Source organism: Abramis brama, assembly GCF_963993115.1.
Source record: "Abramis brama genome assembly, chromosome: 6".
Taxonomy (NCBI): Eukaryota; Metazoa; Chordata; class Actinopteri; order Cypriniformes; family Leuciscidae; genus Abramis; species Abramis brama.
In genome coordinates this window covers 38491502-38517880 of record NC_139968.1, presented here as the reverse complement: position 1 = coordinate 38517880, position 26379 = coordinate 38491502, and the positions used below count along the sequence as shown (strand labels likewise).

The following is a 26379-nucleotide window of genomic DNA, read 5'->3' as shown; positions in this document are numbered from 1 at the left end:
AACTTAAAAAGTTTAGTTGACATAGTTAAAATAGTTGAGCCAACAACTTATTTCAAGTTACCTGGACTTGTAAAGATTAGTTGAAATACAATAACTTACATTTTCAAGTTACCTGGATTTGTAAAGATTAGTTGAAATACGATAACTTACATTTTCAAGTTACCTGGACTTGTAAAGATTAGTTGAAATACGATAACTTACATTTTCAAGTTACCTGGACTTGTAAAGATTAGTTGAAATACAATAACTTACATGTTCAAGTTACCTGGACTTCTAAATATTAGTTGAAATACGATAACTTACATTTTCAAGTTATCTGTACTAAAGTGTATGTTCATTGAACTTAATTTAGCATATTTTCTCAACTTGCAATATAGCACACTCAACCAAATAAATAACAGATTTTTCCATACAAATGGTTTTATTGTTCCTTACAAATCAATAAATGTTAAGAACAACAACATATTCAAAGGAATACAATTATATCACAATTGCATGAAGTTTAAAGATAAAAATGTATTTGAAAAATGCATAGAAAGTGTATTCATGTGGGATTTTTTTCATGTTTGTACAAGTTTTCAGCATTGATGACCTGACATGCATTCTCATTGCTTAATTTTTTTAAATTTTACTTGGCTAAAACATATATTAAGATTTCATGTGTTTTAAAGTTATTTCACAAGGGGGTATATTTATGTGAAAAATCTTAAAGTCTCAGTTCACACAAAAAAAGTTGCTCACCTGTTAATACCTGTTAATACTTTCCATTGTTGGTAGACAAATGAAGATCTTTTTAATAAAATCGGTGAGCTTTCTGTCCCTCCTTTGACAGCCTAAGCAACTAGCACTTTCAAGGTCCAGAAAAGACATCCTTAAAGTAATCCAAGTGACTCCAGTGGTTTAACCTAGGTTTTATGAAGCATTGTCAGTGTTTCATTCCATTTTATTTATTAAATAGTTTTCTCCATCAAATGTTTACAAGAACATAGCAGCACATGATTCTTGTGTCGACGCGAAAGCTGACACTGCTGCATGTAAACAAATATATAAACCACTGACGTCACTTGGATTACTTTAAGGATGTCTTTTCTGGACCTTGAAAGTATTAGTTGAATAGGATGTCAAAGGAGGGACAGAAAGATCAAAGATTTCATTTAAAAAAATATCTTAATTTATGTTTCAAAGATAAACAAAGGTCTTTTAGGTTTGGAGCAACATGAGATCTAACATTTAACAAAATAATTTTAATTTAGGTTAAACTAACACTTTAAGATTTTTCACATTAATAATACCTCTTTAACTGTGAAATAACTTTAAACCACATGAAATCTTAATATATGTTTTAGCCAAGTAAAATTAAACAAAGTTAAACAATGAAAATGATGTCAGGCCCTTGATGCAGAGAACTTGTAAAAACATGGGTAAACAAAAAAATACAGATGAAAACACAGGCTCTTTGTAGAAATACATACCTTACCTCAACAACATCTTTAATTCAACAATGTATTTTTAAGAGAGTGCACTCTTGCACTGCAGGTATCAGCTCCAATGTTCATGAATCACCTCGAAAGTGTATCTGAGGTGTTTTCTGGGGTAGTTTATGTTGAGAGCATAAAGCAATGTCATTTGTATGTCACCAAATCCTCGCAGAACAACTGCTTCCTCGATTACAAGGGCCACATCACTAGAGTTGCATGGAATTGGGTCTATCACATCTTCCACCACTGCGATGATTCCTAGAGTCATGCCCCGAAAAATGACAAACTTCAAAATGTGCTTTCACACATACAACACTGAAGCTCAACCACTTAAACACAACATGAGTACACCAAGTCTTATTTAGTGTTCCGAAGAAGATTAAAGGTCTTACAGGCTTGGAACAATATGAGGGTGAGTAATTGATGAGAGAACTTTCATTTTTGAATGAACTATCCTGTAAAAAACCTTTAAACTGAGAGACTTAGGTCAAATACTATACACTGTGAATAAACGGAGGCATTTTGCATCTGTACACTAAATGAAGCATTATAAAATGTTACAATCAAGCTACAATATTTTAAGGCCTAAAGAAATTGATTTCACAGGGGACTTTTTTTCTTCCAAAATGTAATTTTGATTATCAAAGATAAAACTTAAAGGTGGTATCAGCGATTTCAGGCCCAAACATAAATGATCACATTCATCTAATATTTCCTAACGATCCGCTAGCTGCCCGCCCCATAAGCATGCTGTCAAAAAACCGTGTCTCTCTAGGTAGCCTAGGCTCTGAGATCTGCACACAAAAACAGTTGGTATCAACATCACTCAAAACCAAAATAAATAGTGTTCCAACCAATCATCGACAGGGGCGGGTGTTGTGAGGTTTTCGCGTGCAGCCGTCATAGGCAGCCGTGCACGAGCGCAAAACCTCACAACACCCGCCCCTGTCGATGATTGGTTGGAACACTATTTATTTTGGTTTTGAGTGATGTTGATACCAACTGTTTTTGTGTGCAGATCTCAGAGCCTAGGCTACCTAGAGAGACGCGTTTTTTTGACAGCATGCTTATGGGGCGGGCAGCTAGCGGATCGTTAGGAAATATTAGATGAATGTGATCATTTATGTTTGGGCCTGAAATCGCTGATACCACCTTTAATATGTCATTATAAAATGATTGACTAGAAGGTGACTAATTTTAATTTATTTTAAATACGCATTAACAAATGACATATTACTTTTTTCTTCAATATTTTGCAGCACTAATAAAAAATATGCACGACAACAGAAATGGCAAGAAAGGAAGTGCCCATAATGTTTATGAAAAAAGTACAGTAGAAATATATGTACTTACATTTTTATCTAGGCTGTCCATTATGGTCCTCATTTCAGCAATGTCAGCAAAGCGCTTGAACGGTAGACACAACAGTTTTGGTAGATGCCAGTCAAGACCCTCATAAAAGGACTTGCTCAGGTCCAGTGAAATTAGCATGTTGAATTCTGCACTGATCTAAACTAATATTAAATGACACAAACATAACAGCAGCATGTTAAACAACACTGCAAAATAATATATCTACATATTCATCTAAACACCATTTTCAGCAGTGTAGGACTTTACCTGTCTCTCACAAAAAAAGAACCGGCCACCTCTTTTTCCATATCAGATACTGGAGGATCCTTTTTTAACTCTCCTGTCTGCCTGTAATGCCACAGGTCTCTGAGAAAGCATAAAGATCACAGTTCAACGTAAAAGCTGCAGCACAGAGCGGGACAGATTGTGTATGGTCCCTGGACAAATGTATTTTTTAGAGCAAACTCAGTTCTAAATGAACACACACAGTCTTTATAGATGCAGGGAAGCAGACAGTTACTTACATGATGGCAGTGCTTCAGCTTGTAGTGCCTTCTGACAATGCGTTCATTGGTTGTCTTGAATAAACAGAACTTGCTGCTCCACTTTATTGGTCAAGGGCAAAAGAAAAGAACAATTAAGTCAACTAACATTTAATAAACCGAGTACACATACACAATCAAGATCAAGACTAGATCAATAATAGTTTATCACCAAATTTGTGGATATATATTTATTGACATTACTATTAAGACCTTATTAGGACAGTATTAGCTGCTAAGCATTTCACTAGTTCTGGGGAAAACACTGCGATGGTTAAGCGGTTGCTATAGTTACATAATCTCCCACAATAAACTAAACATAACTGACCACAGTCTTTTAAGTTCGACATTTAATAAGTAAAACTAGACAGTTGTACAACAACTTTTCAGTTATGGAGCGTCCATCTCGAACACCGGAGGATTCTGATAATCCTGCCGCACCACTCACACAGTTTTACATTAAATTAACGTTACATTATTTGTCAGCTCGTTGTTGTCGTACTCACGCGTCGACGCTGCTTTGCCTGAATGGTGATTAGACTTGGTGATTTTGGCGCAAATAACTTGAACATGAGAGTGAACAAACATGGTAGAAATGCGTTATTTTTCACGACATGCTTTTCCCGCTCTCTAGGCTATTTTATCATTCATCCATATATCAGTCTCTCTCACATAATTAATATATATATATATATATATATATATATATATATATATATATATATATTAGCCTATGTAACGTTAAACTGGTAAAACTGGATTAGCAACAGTCCAATGTGATCTAGAAACGTTGATATTGAACAATACATGGATGATTACTTCATATGTCATTTTACAAGTTATTACATCATATTAGGTGTAGTCTACGTGATACGCAGGTATACGCCGTATACCCACTAGAAAAGGCCAAGGATTTCCGTATACCCACTTAAAAAAATCGTGAGGATACGTAACAACTTCGTTTTGTGTCAGAACTTTCACACTTTCATTCATAAATTCACCCCGTCAGTGTTTGCGAAGCGACACCGAATCGCGGAATCCAGTCACAAATGGAGCTTGCTAAGCAGAACGTCATCACGGAATTTGGCTATTTTTGAATGAATAAATCAAAAGTAGGGATATAATATGGACCAGTGTCTGTGAATATTAAAGTTAAAAGAGACTGCAATTGTTCTACGCGTCTCTGGGAATGATCGCTCAGTGTGTGCTGTGCTCCACTACGCACACACACACACACACACACACACACTGAAGCACGCGTGAGTCACGCACGCTCGTGGTGTTTTCAGCGTTTCACTGTATTGAGACATGATGTAGGATAGGATACACGTGCACTTTCATCGCAGAGCTGCTATGAGAGTCACTGCACGAGAATTTCACCATTTAATTTGACAAAACTATCGTCATTCATTCGTTTCATATAGCCTACACATAGAAACTGTAATGTCTTCAAAACAACCTGTCAAAATAAAAGTTCGGTATAACTTGAAGAAATGATAACAGAAATATATTACTATTGCACAGTAGAGTATACTTCAAGTAGGCCTAATAATAATAATAATAATAATAATAATAATAATAATAGTTTATTAAAACACACAGAAACTCAAATGTCTACAACCCACCAAAATAAAAGTTTGGTCTAACTCAAAGAAATTAGAAAGAAATTGCACAGTAAAATGAATTTTAAAATAATAATAATAATAATAATAATAATAATAAAATCTATTAAAACGTTATTTTAAGGGAATATCACACAAGTTTTCATACATGTTATAATTTAAAAAGTAAACTTGCCAAAACAATAACACCTTTTTTTTTCTTTTTTCTTTTTAAACACCATTTCTAAAAGTAAATTTGTATTTGTGACTATAATGTTTTATTATTATTTTTATTTTATTTTTTGGGGAAAATTGTCAGCTGATAAAACCTGTGCTTCAGGGACCATATTCATATAACATCTAAGGCTAAATGTAGCTCTTAACTGGCTAAATTAGATGGTGATTAACACTAAACAGTAGAAAATCAGTCCAGTCTCCCCAGCTGTAAATGTCATTGGCTGTTAAAGTCTTGTGTTGCTTATAATAAATTGACATGTTGATAACACCTAATATTTCCTAATGCTCTCAATTTCATGTCGATGCATACTGTATGCATTAGTGAGTGTGGTGGTGCTTATGGGGTGACGCTCTGGGATGGGTGAGTATGGGGGGTGAGTATGGGGGGTGAGTATGGGGGGGGGGGGGGGGTATATTACAGTATACTCACTACAAAAAACTAGACTACACCACTGATATTAACGAATATTTACTTACCATATTTGATGATAGTGGAAGAATTAAATCATCTGCCGATAAACTCTCCAGCAATGGCCGATGAAGGAGTCAAGGCGAGAGATCTGTTTGTTTCGCGCTTCACGTGATCTCATCTCGCGATAAAAAATGAGAACTAACCTTACTGGTTCAGCATATGTTTTTAAGTTGAGGCGGCAAATACTCTAGTTATGTCAACTTGCAGACTAGTTGAGACAGTGAAAACTTAACATGTTAAGTTGAATTAACAAATTCAGAAACCACAAGTTGTATAAACTTTCAAAATTACATTGAAACAAATAAAATGCGGAATCATTTTTTACAGTGCAATATTACTAAAACCTTGTATAAATGTATAATAATAAGAGAATATATAATTAATCAGGATGAGTGTGTAATGAGGTGCAAAATATTCCAGGGAGATGTAGTCTATGAGCAAATTTTTCCAGTGTGTTATGTGAATAGTGCTTCGGGATTTCCAGTTCAAGAAGATAGTTTTCTTGGCGATGGCTAGGGCTACAAGGAGCATCCTTTTGTTTGTTATTTCCTGATTGAGAGTTGATAGATCACCTAGTAGACAGAGTAAGGGGGATAATGGGATGTGGCAGCCCAGGAGGCGGGATAGGGATTCAGTGACGTCTTTCCAAATGGATATATGTGTCCGGGCAGTTTTACATTTACATTTACATTTAGTAATTTAGCAGACGCTTTTATCCAAAGCGACTTACAAATTAGGACTAAATTAAGCCAGTCATCATGAAGAGGCAAAAACAACAACAACGCATGAAGTGCTCCAAATACAAAGTTCAGGCATTATTCAGAGTAGCATAAGCCTGATAAGTGATGTTTCAAAGGGAAAGGGAAAGGATTTTTTTTTTTTTTTTTTGAGGTTAGGTGCTCACGGAATAGATGGGTTTTCAGTTTTGTGAGCAGTGTGAGCAAATTCCTGATGTGAATCCCATTTTAGCCAGCCTTTCCCCAGTGTAATGTGTTCTATGAAGAGTCTTATACTGTATGAGCTGAAGGTTGGCGTTTTTAGTCATGGAATAAATATTTTTACAAATTTGAGTCCAGAAGTCGGTATCAGGAACAATCGAAAGGTCTTCTTTCCATTTGATTGTTGGTAAAGTTATGGTTTTATTTGAATTAGCAATAATTTTGTATATTTTGGAAAGTAATTTTTTCGGGGAGGATATATTAATTAAATCTGCTAATGCGGTAGGAAGGTGAATGTTGATAGTTCTGTTGATGATTTTGGATAATACAGCTGATTTGAGTTGCAGATAATTCAAGAATTGATTGCTCCCGATACCGTACTCCTGGACTAAGTAAGAAAATGAAACAAAGTTGTTAGACTGAAAAATGTGCTTTAAATGTGAGATGCCCTTTTGTGCCCATTTATGGAAATTTACTGTTTTTTTTTTTTTTGTTGCTTGTGAAATCAGGGTTATTCCAGAGTGGGGTGAGTTCAGATGGGGCCTGATTGGAGTTTGTGATGTGATGATATTTCCACCAGGCTGTCAGAGCAGAGGCTATTGTCAATGATTTGAAACATGGGTGGTGTTTAATGGACTGACTAAGAAATGGGATGTCTGATATGTGCAATTTTTCGCAGAGTGATTGTTCTATGTCTAGCCATGTGGCCATGTCTGACTGAGTGGGGTGAGTCCATTTATATATGTATTGAAGTTGGTTTGCTAGTGAGTAATGGTAAAAATGTGGTGCTTCTAATCCTCCTAAGGATTTGGGTTTTTGTAAAGTGCTTAATTTTATCCGGGGTGGTTTATTTTTCCAGTAGAATCGGGTAACGGTGGAGTCTAAAGATTTGAACCAATTGAGAGAAGGTTGGGTTGGGATCATTGAGAAAAAATAGTTTATTTTTGGAAGTACTGTCATTTTGATTATAGCTATTCTGCCCTGGATGGAGAGTGGTAAGTTGTGCCAGCGGTGAAGGTCGTCTTCTAATGTTTTCAGTAGAGGAGTAAAGTTGAGTCCAGTCAGCTCTGACAGCCTGGAGGAAACCTTAACGCCTAAATAAGTGATGTGGCCTGTGCATTGAGGAATGGGTGATACCTGGGCTGCAACATCCCATTTAGTTTGATGTAGCGGAAGAATTGAAGATTTATTCCAATTTATTGCATAATCTGATATTGTAGAGTATAGATCAATGGTTTTAGTTATTTCTTGCAGAGATGATTGAGGATTTTGCAAAAAGAGTAAAATGTCATCAGCATATAAACTAATCTTGTGTTGAGTTTGGGGTGTGTGGATTCCTCTGATGAGTGGGTTCTGACAGATGGCTGCTGCTAAGGGTTCAATGAAGATGGTATATAAAGAAGGAGAGAGTGGGCATCCTTGCCTCGTCCCCCTGTGCAGTGTGAAGCTTTGTGATGTTAGTCCATTGGTTGTGACTGTGGCAGAAGGTGCTGTGTATAGAATTTTAATCCAATTAATAAACGACTCACCAAAGCCAAATTTTTGTAATGTGGTGAATAAAAAGTTTCAATTGACTCTGTCAAAAGCTTTTTCTGCATCTAAAGTGACTATAATGGTATTTTCCTGTTGTAGTGATGAATAATGGATTAAATCGTATAATCTGCGTGTGTTGTTGGATGCCTGCCTACCTTTAATAAAACCAGTCTGATCCGGGTGGATTATGAGCGGGATAATTTTTTCAACTTTACTAATTATTTTAATGTCGACGTTAATGAGAGATATAGGACGGTAGTTTGACGGAAGGGTTGGATCTTTATTAGGTTTAGGAATAAGTGAAATAGTGGCTGTGTTCATGTGCACTGGTAATCTTGAATTTTCTTTTATTTCCGTTATTGCTCTGATGAATAATGGAGATAAAATGGACCAGAAATGTTTATAGAACTCAGCAGGGAAGCCATCAGGTCCTGGTGCTTTATTGTTAGGCATTCGACTCAGGGCGTTATGGAGTTCTTTTTCTATGATTGGATTATCCAGTGCGCTGATTTGTTCGGTGTTAAGTTTTGGGAGTTGAATATTATTGAAAAATAAATTAATATCATCTTGTCTTATGTTATTATCCGATGAATAAAGTTTGGCATAGAAGTTTCGAAATATTGTATTTATTTCTTGTGGAGAGTTGGTAGGCTTCCCTGCTGGGTCCTTAAAGGGGGGGGTGAATTGCTGTTTCATGCATACTGAGTTTTTTACACTGTTAAAGAGTTGGATTCCCATGCTAAACATGGACAAAGTTTCAAAAGTTAAGTTGTACGTTTGAAGGAGTATTTTTGTTCCAAAAATACTCCTTCCGGTTTGTCACAAGTTTCGGGAAGTTTTTTCGAGTATGGCTCTGTCTTACGTAAGATAGAGCGGAATTTCCTTATATGGGTCCTAAGGGCACTTCTCCGCGGGCGCGCGCGCACTCGTAGACCAGAGAGAGAAGAGAGCGAAAGCAGTACGTTACCTCAAAGCGCTCTGCTCGGCTTTTAGGGAAGTCAATGTCACCAAAGAAGTGGGTTTTTGGTTGCCAGGGCAAGACAACCCTGCACAGATTCCCAAAGAACCCAGCGTTAAGGGACCCGTGGATGGAGTTTGTTTTTTCGAAGCATCAACGGAGGTTGTGCAAGACTCTTTGTTCCCTGCATTTCGACGATGATTGTTTTATAAACAAAGCCCAGATCGACGGATTTGCAGATCGTCTAATGCTTAAGGATCGAGCAGTCACAATGATAAAGGTTCGCTGTCGCATGCGGTGAGTAAACTACTTCAAATGTCTCTCTGTGTTGTTGTTAGCTCAGTTAGCACAGCTATAGCACACCGCCCACACGGCCCGCCCCCAGCCGCTCGTTTTTTTCCGGAAAGACTCGGTACAGCCTATCTTTCTTTCATAAATATAATAAAACTAAAGACGTTTTGGAGATATGAAGGATGCAATACTACTCTATAGGTACTCAAGATTAACAGGAGATTGAGTGAAAATGAGCATTTCACCCCCCCTTTAATAGTTGCAATTGTTACTTTTTCTCTGTTTCTTTTGATCTGATTGGCCAAATATTTACTAGATTTGTTGCTATGATGGTAGGTTTCTTGACGGAGTCTATGAATTAGAAATTGAGTTTTTTTATTTATGATTTCGTTTAGTAGGAATTTTTGTTTTCTTAATTCATTATATACTACTTCTGTTTGGTTATTTGCATGCAATATTTCAAGTTCTTTTATTTTATTTTCTAGTCTGATTTCTTCTTGTTTTTCTATTTTCTTTTTATGGACGGTAAATGAAATGATTTTACCTCGTAATACTGCTTTGCCTGTTTCCCAAAGTAATGAAGCTGATAACTTTGGTGAGTCGTTTATTTCTAGGAAGGATGTCCACTCTCTTTTAAGATAACTGTCGAACTCTGGGTCTTTAAGAAGTGATATGTTAAAACGCCATCTACTGATGTGTTTATGTAAATTAGCTGGATTCCATATGAATGTTACTGGAGCATGGTCACTGATGCTGATGGAGTGGATTTTGTGCTCAGAGATATTTGGTATAATTGAATTGCTAGTTAAGAAAAAGTCTATGCGGGAGTAGCTATGATGGACTGACGAGTAAAATGTATATTCTTTGTCAGTTGGATGCTGTAGCCTCCAACCATCACCAAGGCCAAATCTCTCATGGACTGTATTATTGTGTCAGTGGATTGCCAGTGTCTTTTATTACTTGCGGATCTGTCAAGTGATGGGTCAATTACGGTGTTAAAATCGCCTCCTATAATTACCGGGCCGTTTGAAAAATTTGAAATGGAAGAAAAAAAAGTGTGGAAAAAGGCAGGGTTATCTAAATTTGGGCCGTAGATGCTGGTGATTGTTACCGGGTTATTGTTAATTGTTATGTTTATGATAATAAAGCGTCCTTCTGGGTCTGAAATAGTTGTATGATGAACAAATTGAATTTTTTTGCTTATCAGGATGCATACTCCTCTTTGTTTTGAATTATAAGTGGCTGAAAATGAGTGAGTGAATTGTGCTGATCTTAGACTACGTTTACACGAGGGCGGCTATTTTCATAAACGGACATTTCAACCTCTCCGGTTTCAAAAATAACATCGTGCACACATGTCAGTTTTCAGAAAAGTGTTCATTTACACGTACCCGTGTATATATGCCGTCAAGAGCATGCCAAACCTGTAGGTGGCGGTGTAACGAGAAGCTCAAGCCCACGTAAGCCAATCAGAATCCCGAAAACCGCAACAACAGAAACGAATCACTTCCTCTTCCTCTTTTGAACAAGGATGGCGCCAGGATCATCATTCGTGTGGACTGACCAGGAGGTAGAGCTCCTGTTAAATGTAACTTTAGATTACAAAACCACAAAATTACAGGAGAACATCGACTGGGAGACGTGCCAAAGTAAATATGCCGACATACTGACCCTCTTTTTAGAGCACTACCCCAACGCATCTACCGATGATTTTCCTCATCAAAAGGAGGACATTAGCCGCGCCGTCCTCACAACCAAGCTTAAGGCAGTTCGGGTGAAATACAGAGGTGCTGTGGACACAGGCCGTAGGTCTGGGCATGGAAGAGTAGTCCTCCTGTATTTTGAAATGTGCGAGCAGGTATGGGGTGGTTCGCCGGCCACCACCACTTTGCCCACCGGTGTCGAAACTAATGACCTGGAGCCCTCGTCCCAAGCCTCGCCTCAAGGCTCGTCAACATTGGATGTCATTGATTCCAGCGTAGAAGTTGAAGGACATCCTGATGATGGCAGCGTGGCACCACCAGTACCACCAGTGAAGGAGAGGAGAGATCTTCTAAACGTATGTATACAATTGTCGTTAGTAGCCTAGTTACCTGTAACGTTATGTCTGACCTCATCAGACGGATGTGTGTGTGATGTGGTGTGATAAGTTTGTGTCATTGTGGCCTACACTTATTTCTACATTAATTTGTTGTAAAGGTTTGTTTATGTTTTGTTGCTAGAACATGGTTGATTATGCAAACCTACAAACCTAGTAAGCATTATTGAAATGTGTGTGTGTGTGTGTGTGTATATGTAAGAGAGAGACTGAGTGAGATAGAGAGACACTATCTTGTAGCCTATCTTGGCTTGCCCTTAGGCAGAGGTAAATGTCAATGAAAGCTAGAATTTAGAACTCAACCATTGCCATGGCACCATACGAAACATTCTATAGAAATTCTACAGCTCCTAATCCTATTACTAAGCTCCTACTACTAAGAGCTGCTACTCTTATGGCAATTGCTGACACATTTTTTTTTTTTTTTTTTTTTAAGTGTATAGGCTACTAGAATAGAATGGAAAAGTAATGTTTGTAACACTGTTTTTTTTTTTTTTTTTACTGCAAATTATGCTGTGTTGCAATTAATTTTGTTCCGATCTTCTTTGTACAGGCCAAACTAAGAGGACACCGCCAGGAGCGTCTGAATAAACGGCTTTCAGCAGAGGCTCTGCAACAACATGCTGTTGAAGAAGACCAGCGTATTAAAAGACAACTCCTTAACATCATTGAGACCTCAGAAAAAAGAGCTGCTGACAACTTTTCTAAAGTTTCCAATACACTGGATAGGCTTACAACCTCAATTGTTGATGGGTTTTCTTTTCTGCGGGAAACACTCCATACAACACCACTAGCACAGGCACCACCACCACACTACCCCACAACACTAGCCCAGCAAGGTCATATGCCATCACAACAGTCATATCTGCCAAATCAAATACATCAGGTATTCCCACAAAACTCCTCAGGAAATAGAACACACACACACAATGTAATGCCTATTACTATTAACACTGCAGATTTGTCCTTCATACCTGTTGAGGGTCCAGGGCCGTTCTCGTACACCCAAGCACTTTTCAAGAAAGAATGAAAATCTTACGGTTGTTTCTGCTGGCTACGGCTACTTTTTGATTGTAAAAAGGCAAATATTATAGTTTGTCTAATGTTTCAGCAGTTGCAATAACAGTTTACACAAATTGCACTTTTAACGGAAAGTATAAAGGCTTGTCTGATGTCTTGGCAGCTGCAATAAGAGTTTACAGAAATTGCACTTTTTGGTTGTTTAGTGTTAAATGTACCTTTGGAATGTTTTTTATACCATTGAGGTCAGTTGAATTCCAAATTGAGTTCATTTGAACACTGTTCGTATGCCCTATTTTTGAACAGTTATACAATTTGTTTATTGTAATGTGCTAGGTAATTAGAACTACAGTTGAACACTGGCACATTTACATAAATGTAATGTGCATTGTCCTAATCAAATAAAAATAAGCTCAAACACACCTCTTGAAGCCTCTTGGAAATGTCACTTGAATGCTGTTTCATTTATTGTTTTGTAATATGTTAGTTACAAGCAGTAAGCAATACAGAGGCATTTTATTTGTACAGTGTTTGTTCTCTTTAATGCCGTAATGACAAACAATTGTTGTGTCTGATCAGAATTAAACTGGTTGAAAAGCATTCAGACTTGTGTCTGTATTATTGTGTAAGATTCACACAGTGAAGTATGCTGGGGCAACTATAAAACCACTGACCATTTGTTACTGTAAACCTGGCCCACAAAACTGTTGAGTATGAAATACAAAGAACAAAATTGTAAAGAAAAAGGCTTAAAAACAAACATTAGCCTGTACTAAAATGTATAAATTTAAACAGAGTAGGCTACTTCAACATGTGTGTTAAACCAGTTTAACGCACACACACACTTGAGGTCCCTTTATGGGTCAAGAAACTGTGTCAGGACTCTCCTGACCCTCTTGCCTTCAGCAGACATTCCCTCTCTGACAGTTGGTGGATTATCAGGTTGGTTGTCCCGGTCATATTGAATAGCCTCTGTAACCCTGGTGTCATCCACAGTGTCCATAGCAGCCTCGCAGTAATTATGCAGGACGAAGCATGCATATACGACGAAGGGAAGGTCATTAAGGTTAATGTCCATTGCTCTTCTCAGGGCTCCAAACCGGCCTTTCAGCCTCCCAAATGCGCACTCGATAACCATCCGTGCACGGCACAAAGACAGTCCAAAGTACTGCTCCTGAGCAGTGGTCCCCCCATTCGCATACTCTTTCATTAGGTATGGGAGCAGAGGATATGCAGGATCTCCAAGTAAGTACACTGGTATGGCCTCTTCATCCTCAAGTATTTGCTTGGGACATGGTGGGATTTTTCCATCTTTCAGATGGCCGTTGAGGGTGGAATTTGCAAAAATGCGGGCGTCGTGAACGCTCCCTGGCCATTTAACTACCACATCAATGAAACAATATTTATAGTCGCAGGTAGCCTGCACGTTCAAACTGAACCTCCCTTTTCTATTGAGATAGTCTGTGGAATTTGCAGATGGCTGCTTTATTTCCACATGTGTTCCATCCACAGCACCTATACATTGAGGGAGGCCATGCACTTCTTCAAATTTCTTCACTAGTTTCTGCACAGAATTTTCGGATGTGGGCAGTTGTATGTACATAGGACCTAAGTGGACAGCTATTGACTCACACACTTGCCTTACTATGATTGACACGGTTGATCGAGAAAGACCGAAAGCGTTGGCTGTCTTGCGCAGTCTACCCTCGTCGGACAGGTAATATAAGGTGCAGCCAACTTTTTTTATGACACCGACAGGGGACCGCATGACGGTCGTTTCAGCCTCGATGTAGGGACGCAGCAATTCGGAGAGTGACAGCAGCAATGACCTTGACATCCTAAAATTTTCACGCCACTCATCCGGGACAACCACTTCATTTTCAAAGTTATCCCACCAGACAGCAGTTCGCCCAGGTCGGACCCAAAACCGGCGGCGCTGGCGGTGACGCGGACTGGTTCTTCGTGTTGGAGGGAGGAGAAGTTGTTGCAAAATTGCTGACCTCCGAGCACTCAGTCGTCTCTGCTCCTCGACATAATGGAGCAGCTGTATTTGCAAATGCAAACACACGAAAAGAGTTTGCACCAACATAAATCTGACTGCTACTCTGAACGCTTCCATGATCACTTGTAAACATAGGTCGCACTTTTGACGTAGGTGCGAGCTCTGGCGCATACTGTGACGTTGGCTGCCTAAACACCCGTTTGTCTCAGTTTACATGCAAATGTGCAAACGAAGATTTTCTAAATCTCCACTCTGGCCGGAGTTTTTAGAAAGAATCGGTTTCAGAGGCGAATTCTCCGTTTGCGTGTAAACGAAGGGCGCAAACGAAGGGAAATGTCTCCGTTTTTCAAAATAACCATGTACGTGTAAACGGGGCCTTAGGGTGTTTCGTTTTGAATCTGCAAGGTGTGTTTCTTGTAGTAAACATATATCTGCCTGTAGATTATCCAAATAGTTTTTTTTTTTTTTGTTTGAGAGCTAACGCCACGGATGTTCCAGGTTATGAATTTGAGTTGCATATTGAGCTAATATTTCTATACTGACATATATATGTAAATGAATTGTGCTGAACATAAAAAAAACAGAACAGTAGGACATGATAGCACTAAACAAACATTTACAGCAAATCACATAAAACAAAAATTACAAAGGCTGAAAAACAAAACATAGGTGACTGAGGTGCATACATGTATAGTTCCGCGAGACATAGGTGCATTATATTATAGATACAAGAAATGAAGGGGTGTCATGGCTGGAATAATATTGTTGAGGGAAGGGTTCTAGTAGAGCCAGGGGGTGATGTCCTTGTCTTTGAATAACTGTCCATCAATGTATAATTTGTCCACTGTAAGTATTGCTCTTTTGCCTTCTTTCATCATTTGCTTGCGGATGGGGATTAGCTGTTTACGTCTATGGATGATTTCTTGTGGAAACTGGTCGTTAAGTCCGTAGTGAGTGTCCTTTAACTGTTTGCCCTGCCGTTGAACCAATTCTTTTTGTTTAAAATGTTCGAATTTAACAATGATTGGGCGGGGTCGGGTGGCGTTACTGTTTTTTTTTTTTCCTAAACGATAAACACGGTGAAAAGTGATGTTGTTGACAGTGTCTGTTGGAAGTTTGAGCTGTTTAACCATAAAATCCTTGACTGCTTTCTCGGGTTCGTCAGTGGGTGATTCAGTGATGCCGGTGAAGATCAGGTCATGCTGCGTGCTTGTAAGTCCAGAATTGTTTCTTTCATCGTTTTATTTTCGGAGGTGATGGAGGCCAGCTGAGTGGTAACAGACAGTTGCGTTGTGAGAGTTGTAACGGAGTTCTGGAGCGAACTGTTTTTTTGTGTGAGCGTGTCGATTTGTTGTTGGCTGTATTCCAGACTGTGGCGGAGTTGTTGGAAATTCTTTGTGCAGTACTTCTATTAATGCTACTCTGGCGTCCAGTCCGGATAGTTTATTGTCTATGGATGTAAGTATGTCGCTTACCTCGGGACAGCAAGGGGGGTGCGGAGATGTGGGTGAGGAAGATGCATTGGGTGAAGCAGGTGAGCCCGATGTGCGTGTTTTTTTAGCTTTTTGAGAGCGTCCCATGATGCAGAGTCTATTGTAGTATTCGTCGATGTAGTCTTCTAGATGGTCCAGGTCCGAATTGTAAGGGGCCATTCACACCGGACGCTTCCTTTCGGCGCCCATGTTAACCTATGGTGTCGTTCACACCAGACACCGCGCCGTGAAGCGCCAGTTTCGGCGTCTGGTCTATTTTTTGCGCGACCGCGAGTGATCCGCGTCCATTCCGGCAGGAAGTCACACCAAGAAACACGAGACATCCGGTCAGTTGTCAAAATGAGTGACAAATGCGATCATATTTGTGTATCTAAACAGAAAGATGAAAACAAACAAAGAAAAAACACAACAAAATAGATTTAATAAATTTGAAGAGAGGATGTATATTTCAACGGTATATCTACACTACTGTCTACCATATTCTCTCTCTGGCTGCGTGTGTGTCTCGACAAAAATAGCTCGGAATAAACAACAACTGAGCAGAAGCGCTTGTCGACCAGAATGCGCGTCTGGTGTGAACAGGCAGGCGCCGGACCGCGCGTGATTTTCCGTTCCGCGCCGCTTCGCCGTGTGGTGTGAACCAGGCATAATCCAGTTTATTGTATTTGTTGGAAGTGAAAATTAACAAACAAACAGACGAAGGAGGAGGAAACTTCTAGCAGCAACGCGCTGCCATGTTCAATCACGCACCGTCTTGCGAGAGTTTAGCGTTCACAGAGCCATCAGCAGCCTCCTCTTTGTATTTTGTTTTAACAAATGTCTTGAAACATGTAACCTTTTATGAAGCATTTGAGATGGCATGCGAATCTTCTTCTTTTTTTTTACTGTTAACCTTAATTATTCATTATTCATATCATCGCTTCGTTATAAATGTTTTCTCCATTTCATGTCTCTTTTAGTTCTATTCTTAAAGAAGGTTTTGCTGTGCTGTGATTGTCCACTGTTATATGATATGTAATTTTTGATAACTGATATGTAATTATTTGTGTCATTTATGTATTTATGCCGGCAGGATTTAGAAGTGCTCATCAATCATGTCTGTAGTTATAAATGTTTTCAGAAAAGTCATTTCAGTGTCATAGCTAAAGTATAATATGCCAAACTCCCCGCAAAAGCCTGAACCACGACCTTAGTAGAATATAGAGCTTTCTCTCTTTTTTTAATTTAAAAAAAAATTTTTTTTACTTTGCATCCGTCAAGGAAAACGTGCTTTGAAGCACATATAAACTATATTATTTTATGGAAAAATAGTAAAGAAATCGAAATATATGTGTATGTTCATGTAATAAGTGCAATTAAAACAGACCTGATTCACTTATAACGGCTGAAGTCTTTTATTATAATCTTTTGGATTTTTAAAAACCTAATTTTCTGATGCTGTTACGCAAAATTTAAAAAATAGTAATGATTTAGCTGTAAACTTTAGAAAATCTTGCATTTGGTCAAAAATAAAATTTTAATAAACATGTTTTAATTAGCAGTATCGATTAGACAAAGAAGAATGAGCTTAATGGTCATTTAATAACGTACAATTTGTGGCTTACAAGGTTAAAGCTGCAGTCCGTAATTTTTTTTGTGTTCAAAATGTATAATAATCGAGTAGTACATCATGAATGCATTTTCCAAACTGCTTTTGAGACTGTCTTTTAAATAGAAAATACTTTGCACATGGTTTGTCTTAAATCATATTAAAAACACCACAGACATATAATCAACATTAAAAGCTTGATTTCTACCACAGGGGAACTTTAACTCTTTCCCCGCCACTGACGCTCAGACTGGCTCCACCGTCTCTCATAGGCAGACATGATAGAAAACGTGTTCGTATTTGCTGTAGGAAGGAGCATGTAATTTAAAGAAAAACTGTTTAATTTTATTAACTATAAAATCAAGATCTCCGTTTCGTGAGCAAATCTTTAGAACCGATTCTTTTAAATCAACTGGTTCACAATAAATAACATTAATTTGTGAATTCGACTGATCTAGAAGATTAAACTTGCAGTATCTAACAACAACTCAGTGATTTTTGCAGAGGTGTAAAATACTTGAGTAATTTTACTTGATTACTGTACTTAAGTATTATTTTGGGGGATTTTTACTTTACTTGAGTACAATTAAAAATAATTACTTTTACTTTTACTTAATTACATTTTTTAAGAAAAAAAAGTACTTTTTACTCCTTACAATTTTATTTACAGTCAAAAAGTACTTCTTTTTTGGAGATCACTTCATTCTATTTTTCCTTGCTATTACCAAACCAATTGAATTGCGCTGATGCCTAGTTTAATTAAGTTTAGTGTCTAGTCTAATTTAATGAGATTTGTTTTCACATTTCACCAAATTGGTCAGACATGTTCATTGGTCCTTTGGAAGTGACGTCATGTCGCATCTATTACCACAATGCACAGCACCTTGACCTAGAAATTAGAGAAATTATAACAGTCATTCTCAGGGGGACAATCCAGCAGCCGAAGAGCGTACCACCCCCGGGGGCCGCCATTGGCTAACAAGCTATCACCTGCTGTTAGCATTCCATTGACTTCCATTCATTTTGGTAGGAGTGTAACAGTTCACAAAATTCACGGTTCGGTTCGATACGATACACTTGTGTCACGGTTCGGTTTGGTACGGTTCGATACAGCAAAAAGAAAGAAATGCCAGAGAAATTTCTTTGATTACATTTTTTTTTATTATTATTAAAACTAACATCATAAAGTATGATTTTTTTTTTTACTTTGAGCAATTCTGGAGCTATAATTGACTCTTCTTAGGAGCATATAAAACAAAACAGCTCCTTGGAAAAAGCACAAGATAAACAATTGTGGTTAAAAAGTATATAACTTTTTATTTTTATTTTAAAAAAATGAACGATTGTTTTGTCAAAAATGATGTCAAGTGCACGCCCTAATTGTGTAATTTGCATGATTTATTTATACCTGAAAAATTCAAATGTTATACTTGGTTTATTCTGTATTCTTCTGAAATCATCATGACCATATAGATTAAGTTGAGTCTGGTGTTTCCGCAAATCTGTGTCCAGAATAGATCAAACTAAAGGCCCAATGAAAGTAGCAAGTGCACATCATGTGGGACCTTTTGGTATCAGTCTATCACTGACTCAGCAAGTTGCAGCATCGTGACTAAGAAAACTACTTTTTTAAAAAGAACAAGGAGCGGTTCGACTCAAAGATGAGAACTGACGAGTCTGTGTTCGTGAGATCCACGTAACTCGGCTGATGTGAGTCTCTGTGTGACATCGGGTCCCTAATGAACGAATTACTGAAAGTTTCCCAGACAGCAACATAATGTCGGTCCAGATTCGGCCCACATCTGATACGTGTTGAATTCATGTGTCCCAGATGTGGGCCGGATCCTGGTCGACACTGTGTTGCTGTCTGGGAAACTTTCAGTTATTCAAAATACATGTTTTCAATGTATTCTTAATAAACTAAAGACACTTATTTTAGATGGCTGTTATAGAACAATCCCAGATCGCTCTGTCTGTGTTTGGGAATATTCACACATAATTTACAAATACACAAAGAAAATGTTAGAGTTTACAAACTTTTTATTTTTTTGATAAAAACAATACATCACGGTTGTTTAAGCCAATGAGCATTAAGCTGTGTCATCAGTAACCTAGTCTTCAGTCGAGGGAAAGCAGCCGCCGTCTCAGTTGGCTATTTCAAGATTTAAGTTAACATGACATCATAAGTCAAACCCACGCTTGGACACATTTGTAATCAGTTAATCGCTCCTCACAAAACACAACTGTTTTTGGGTTATGCAAGAACAGAACATTGAAAAAGAAAAACTTTTGCAGTTTGTATCTTCCGATAAAGCATCCATGGATATATTTCTGTTCAGAGTTTGACCTCTGACTTTTATTTAACTGTTTGCCAAACATGCTCTGATGATTCAGTAGGTGATTTTGCTGTCAAACTGTGATGTTCATAAATAGCAGGACAGGAAGAAGACTTTCACCTACAAAAGACATACATAAATGGTCACTCTCCTGCACAAGATGCTTGTCCAACAGATTAAATAAACATTTCTGAAGAAACCAAACCACAGGTTTCAGTTGCATATGATAAGAGTCAGAAGAATATTTATATGTTGCCTAACTACATTTATAACATGCGTTCAGTGGATGTGTGTGTGTGTGTGTGTGTGTGTGTGTGTGTGTGTGTGTGTGTGTGTGTGTGTGTGTCGTGGGAGGATTCACACATCAGACGAAGAGCTTGAGTGTTTTCAGTGGATGATCTTCTCACTGAACAACTGAAGAAAATGGTTCAAATGCGTGTTTTGTTCTGTTTGTGTTGGTGGCTTATGATCTGTAAGTTATGAAACATTTTTATGGCTTAATATCAGTAACAAGCTAGGATGTATTTTTTATTTGCAGTTCTTCACAGATTAATCAAATTAAACTTATTGTGAGATCTGAATAATGGAAATGACTATAATGAATTTGCATTTCTCTTCACTTTTTGTATCAGTTCACATTTAAACTTTACAAAACTGACGCCAGGCTTTGTAAACCAAACATAGACTTAATCTGTTCTTGTTCGTGTTCTTCAGGTGTGTTTGCTGTTGAAACAAATGAAATACAGTCAGTGTCAGTGATGGAGGGAGAATCTGTGCTTCTACACACTGATGTTACTGAAATACACACACATGACGACATACTGTGGAAGTTTGGAGCAGAAGAGTCTCTGATAGCTAAAATAAACAGAGATTCTGGAATCTTCTCCACATATGATGATGTTCCTGATGGGAGATTCAGAGACAGACTGAAGCTGGATCATCAAACTGGATCTTTGACCATCACAAACATCAGAACTGAACATGCTGGACTCTATGAAGTAAAGATAATCGCATCTGAACTGTCATCAAAAACATTCAATGTTTCTGTCTATGGTGAGTACAGATCATTTTAAGTTCTTCACATTTATTGACAGTAGTGTCTCTATCCATAAATTAAGGTGAGACAGATTCTGTGTCGTAGCGCTAGTTAATGATTGGCTGTTAGTTTTACATAAACATGCAGACACACTTTGGTAGTAGATGTCATGTCTAGTATATTTGCCTAATTCAGCCTGAGGGAGGCGCTCTAATGTTGATTGACAGGCTCAGGCTCATAGAAAGGTCAGAATCACATTGATTTATACGGGGCTGTTGAATGCTTGAATCTGATTGGTTGACGTTTTGACCGCATTACGGTTCCATATCACTTCACCAAATGATTTCAGTTCTTTCAAAGGTCCTTACAACCCTTAACAGCAAAATAACCAAAACCCACAGCGACACTGAACAAGTAAATAAATAAAGTAAACAATAGGATAAAAACGACATATTATTTAAATGGGTTTTTTTTGTGACAAAATTATGTTTTATTATGTCCAGACAGCACATACTCTTTCTCCTGCTCAAACGCGCGCACACACACACACACACACACACACACACACACACACACACACACACACACACACACTACAGATACACACTTGCACACACAGCAAAATACTCTCAGTGACACTCAGTGTAATTAATCACTTAATTATCTCATTAACTTCAACACTGCTTCAGTGTTAATTTTAACACCCTGCAGTGTGGACACATATGTACACTGAGGAGTGTTCATTTAACACTGGGGATTTTGCTGTGCAGAAACGTGTTTTCAGCGCTGCTTTGATGATTTTATCAGTAAAATAGTTTAACAACTTTAAAGTTACATGACTTTTATCATCAGCGAGGGAATAACGGCGCTGTTTTTGAAGCCGATAGACTTACAGTAGAGACGCTGCTGCCGAACACTGTTGACAGACACACAGACTCAGGTAATTCACACACACGTAATCTCTCTCTCTCTCTCTCTCTCTCTCTCTCTCTCTCTCTCTCTCTCTCTCTCTCTCTCTCTAATAACTGCATTAATAACTGCATCAGTCTGCTATCAGTGGCTAAAACCTCTGTTACAAGCTCTAAAATGACGTTTTGGAATCAGCAACAGAGGCTTGAGATTAGATGCGTCAGAAATTAGTCCTACACACAAGAGTGTTTTAAGGACAGCATGTCCAACAACATTCATATGAGCTCATTTAAACTGAAGGATTTATATGTTTACTCATTTGTTACGCTACTCCACACATCCCTCTGCCAACAGACATGTTTACAATCTGACTTACTTGTTGCTGAACTGATATTGGGGTCTGTCCAAATACACACACTTGAGGTTTTAGCCACTTGACAGGGGGTGTATGCGACATGAAATAAGTGTGTAAGACTGTCTCAGGTCTGAAAAGTGCCAAAGCGCAATACACTTAACACACGCTAAATCCACACTCTCTAAGGCCCTGTCACAAATAGCACACTTCATGTGTACTTGCGGTCTTGTGGACTTACAATGGTCACTGTGTGCTCATGTCCATTAAGTCCACAAGACCCTAGATTGTCCCATTTATCAGTTTAGTTTTCAGAAGAGTGCCCGCGAGTTCCCCCTTTGCGGCCGATATACGCCCTTGATGCACACTTTTGCAGAGTCGCACTGGAGTGAACTCCACAGACTTCAAACTTACCCGACAGTCAAAGCGGCGTTACGTCATGAAAGTGTGGACTCAGAGGAAGACCGCGAGGGCTTAGGGTGCCATTTGGGACAGGGCCTAATTGTCCTGTAGAGCGGTCTTTGAGGCTAAAGCCCAAACTTAGTTTTTTTGTGTGTATGTGTAAAGTCAAACACATAGCCTTTCAAACTATACTCCATTTGATAGCATGCGCGAACGACACGTACGCTCTAGAAAGATTCATCTTTGCCCAGTGTCTGCGTTATTTTTCTCCAGAAGTTATGACCGATAAAAATGTCTTTGTATTCTTTTAAGCTAAAGTTGTGGCTCTCATAACCTCCTCACACAAGCACTTGTCAATGCGGGCGTCTGATGTTGTTGTCGTCTCTGGTATTTTGTTGTTGTTGTTCTGTCTCTACTTTCGTCTTTTCTACTGTGAAACAACGGGCCAGTGTTGACACCTTGTGGAACAACTCATTAGTGCAAAACTAATTTTGTGCAACCAAAATACGTGCAACAGAAATTACGTGTGAGCCTTGCGTACACAAGCTTAAGCGTATCCCGTTTTTTTCTGTTCAGGAACTTACGTGACCCGATTTCATGTCATATCTTTCACTGAACACACTCCATGCGGTGTACAACAATGGCCCTGTACCAAATGGCACACTCCGGACTTGTGGACTTCCTCCGAGTCCACACTTTGGTGACGTCATGTAGTGCAGACTTATAAGGCCCTTGGCTCGAGTCCACGAGGGCGCATTGAGAGGTATTTTTGAGACAGACTCGATCGTCACGCCGGAAATAACGGTCTGGTTGTTGTTGGACAGGAGAAATCACATTTTTGCGCTCCCACGTCTTATCTCCATGTCAACTACACAGCCTAATTTTACAGTTCTATATTTTGATATTGTGCATATCACCTGGGCATTAGACAATAGATACATCATGCTTATTTAAATGATGTATACAGTTGTACATAATAATACATAATGTTCCATTTGAACTAAGATTACAATTTTAACACATAATGAAAATGTTCATGAGTTTCAGATGAATTTACAGGTTTCAATATTCATACTATGTTTACATATGACTCAGTAAAGCCCTGCCATTCGGTTCTATTTATTTAATAAATCATAATGTGATCGTATTATTCAATGCACTGTTATTATGTTTGAGACATCAACCACTGCTCGATGACCATAATGTTTGTATAAACTGTAGGTAACAACTGGTAAAATGTACATCTAGGACATAAAAACCATAACATTTTCTTCTCAGCCATATTAACAATTGTCCGTGAGCGAAATCTCCTCCCATCTGTTGTCTGATTGGCCTTTCGCAAGGATTCCTGGGTAGTTAAAGTGTGTGGAGCCTGCATCTATACGCGCTTCGTGGAAGACCGCTTCAAGGGTACAAAGGGGGCGCTGCTGAGCACTTCAGAGCGTTAAAAGGCTGAATGGGACGGCCTACGGACTCGTAGACTCAGCGAGCACGCGCAATTTAAGTCCACAAGACCGAAAGTCCACATGAAGTGCGCCATTTGCGTTTGGCATTTGGGACAGGGCCTAACATTCCAACTTTATTCTTTCTTTTTTCTGCATTACTCAACAATTTACCACTAGAGCCCCTAGTGGTGCAGTTCCACATTACATGTGTTATAGTACGCAATTACTATGAATTGAACACCACATATTGTATACTTCTCAACACAACATAGTGTAAGTTAAATAAATTAATGTTGCATGTAATTTGCAATTTAATTTGTAATTTACAACTACTCACGTTACTGTAGTTAAGTAGATTTTATAGAAAAAAATATACCGCATTTTTATAGAAAAAAATCATATAATGCCTGTTTTAATTTTATTTTTATCCATTAACATCATGGATTTTATTTTCAACATATTGAGAGAATCTGTATTTTTATTTTCCGAACAAAGCCAGCTTGTTGAATATCACAATCCTATTGTATCATTGCTTTTTTTCTCTCTCAGAAGTCTGTGGTTCTACTGAAGCTGTGATCCGATTGGTCCTCTCTGCTCTGGTGGGCGTGGCTACTGTCGCTGTTCTGCTTTATGACATCAGATCCAGCAGATCAAGAAACTGATATCATAAACATTGTGACATATCTCAGAGTTTTAATCAGTACAGATGCAAATGGAATTATCAAGTTTATAAAAATCAATGTGTGATTTTTCTATGGAAAAATAAATCACAATAAATCACTTTTATATGATATTCAAATATAATTTGCTTCAAATTGAACTTTGTTTAATCGTATTATTCTTATTATATACTCTTGTTTGTGGTTTATATATTTCATATAAGTTGTATTTAGCTGTAGTCTGATCTGAGTAGTGTCAGAGTAAATATTGTGGTGTAATCTGTGATGTGTGATGACCTCTAGCGGTGAGTTTCAGGAACTGTAGATTCATCATTAAACACTGATGCTGTTTGACCATCAAGTAGACTGCACATAATATAAGCTATATGTGATCCAAAAAGAGTCAAATATTTATCCAAATAAAGTGACAGAGAAATAATAATATATGTCAAATTATAATAGCTGATCAGAGAGGTAAAATTACTTTAAACATTCATTCAGAAAAATAAAATGATCAGATAATATTGTTTACAGATAATACTGTAATATTGTAATATTGTAAATATAAATAAACAGAAAACAAAATCAAAACTCTGATACCTGAAACTTGCAGATAATTTCAGCAATAAAAGTTTTCTCCAGAAAAGTTGAAGTTGACACAATGTGAATATGTTTTTAAAGTGTGTTTCTAGATTGTTCCAGAAGTGACTGTTAAAGTCTCTCATATTTACAGTCTTAAATCACACACTGTGTCAAATATGAAACAGTAATAATGTGAAGAAAAGCTTCAGGGTTTGAACGTTTCTAAGAATTTAAGACATAAAGATTAGAAAAAATAAAATAATTCTTACAATAATCAAATCATTTATTTTATGGTAAAATTGTCCTTTTTACATTATAATTGTTAATTGATTGATTGGTAAATGAGTATGCTCCCAATTATTGTGGATTCCTCTCAGGTGTGTTTGTCATGTGACCATGCCATGTGATGTTTCTATTTAAGCTGCATCTGTACCAATAAACAATTGATTGTGTGTTCTCACTGCAACCTGTGTGAAGCATGTTTATTCTCTGTCTTTCGCCGGTATCTAGTCAAGCTCTGTTTAACAATAATCACAGAAAATGTATATAAAGCTCAACAAAAATAATTTATAAATATTAAATATTTGATGTTTTGCAGATCATGTGACCATCAACTGACATCAGAGAACCGTGATCATGTGATTGTGTCATTTATTTTTGTGTGTGTGTGTGTGTGTGTGTAGTTCAGTGTTGAGTGTAGTGTATATACTGAAATATAATAATAATAATGAACTTATTTTTGATCAGGCATCATTTTGTTTAGTTTATGTTGAAGTACTAAAACTGTATGCATGTATAAATAAAACGAATAAAACTAGGCATATATTTAAAAGTATATATACAAATTACAAAATAAAAATGACTAAAATTTTAAATTAAAATGAACACAGACAAAAAAAATATAATTTAAAAAATGAGAAACAACTGTAAGTATATTAATGATATAAAACAAGACTAGCACAATCTTTTCACTGAAAATATAAATTGCTTAAATAATGATAATTCATAAAAATGAAAGTTTATTTAAAATGTTGCATTTATTCACATTCTGTTA

At 37.6% G+C, this 26379-nt stretch overlaps 1 protein-coding gene and 2 long non-coding RNA genes across 5 annotated transcripts in view; 1 reads left to right on the top strand and 2 right to left on the bottom strand.

Moving 5' to 3' along the window:
* The window catches only part of LOC311084193, a 101558-nt gene that overhangs the window by 1665 nt on the left and 73514 nt on the right, over positions 1-26379 (bottom strand). The window lies entirely within an intron of this gene.
* The window catches only part of LOC311084178 (uncharacterized protein), a 108549-nt gene that overhangs the window by 9340 nt on the left and 72830 nt on the right, over positions 1-26379 (top strand). The window lies entirely within an intron of this gene.
* Positions 2724-5946, bottom strand: LOC311084190. Of its 3 annotated transcripts, none has more exons than XR_014606454.1 (4): positions 5689-5946; positions 3356-3436; positions 3099-3197; positions 2724-2992 (listed from the first exon to the last, which is right to left on the bottom strand). It is a non-coding gene; the product is annotated as an uncharacterized lncRNA (long non-coding RNA). The 3 variants fall into 3 exon arrangements; XR_014606455.1 differs by lacking the exon at positions 5689-5946 and adding an exon at positions 3880-4012 and having other exon boundaries at positions 2725-2992; XR_014606456.1 differs by lacking the exon at positions 5689-5946 and having other exon boundaries at positions 2727-2992; positions 3356-3994.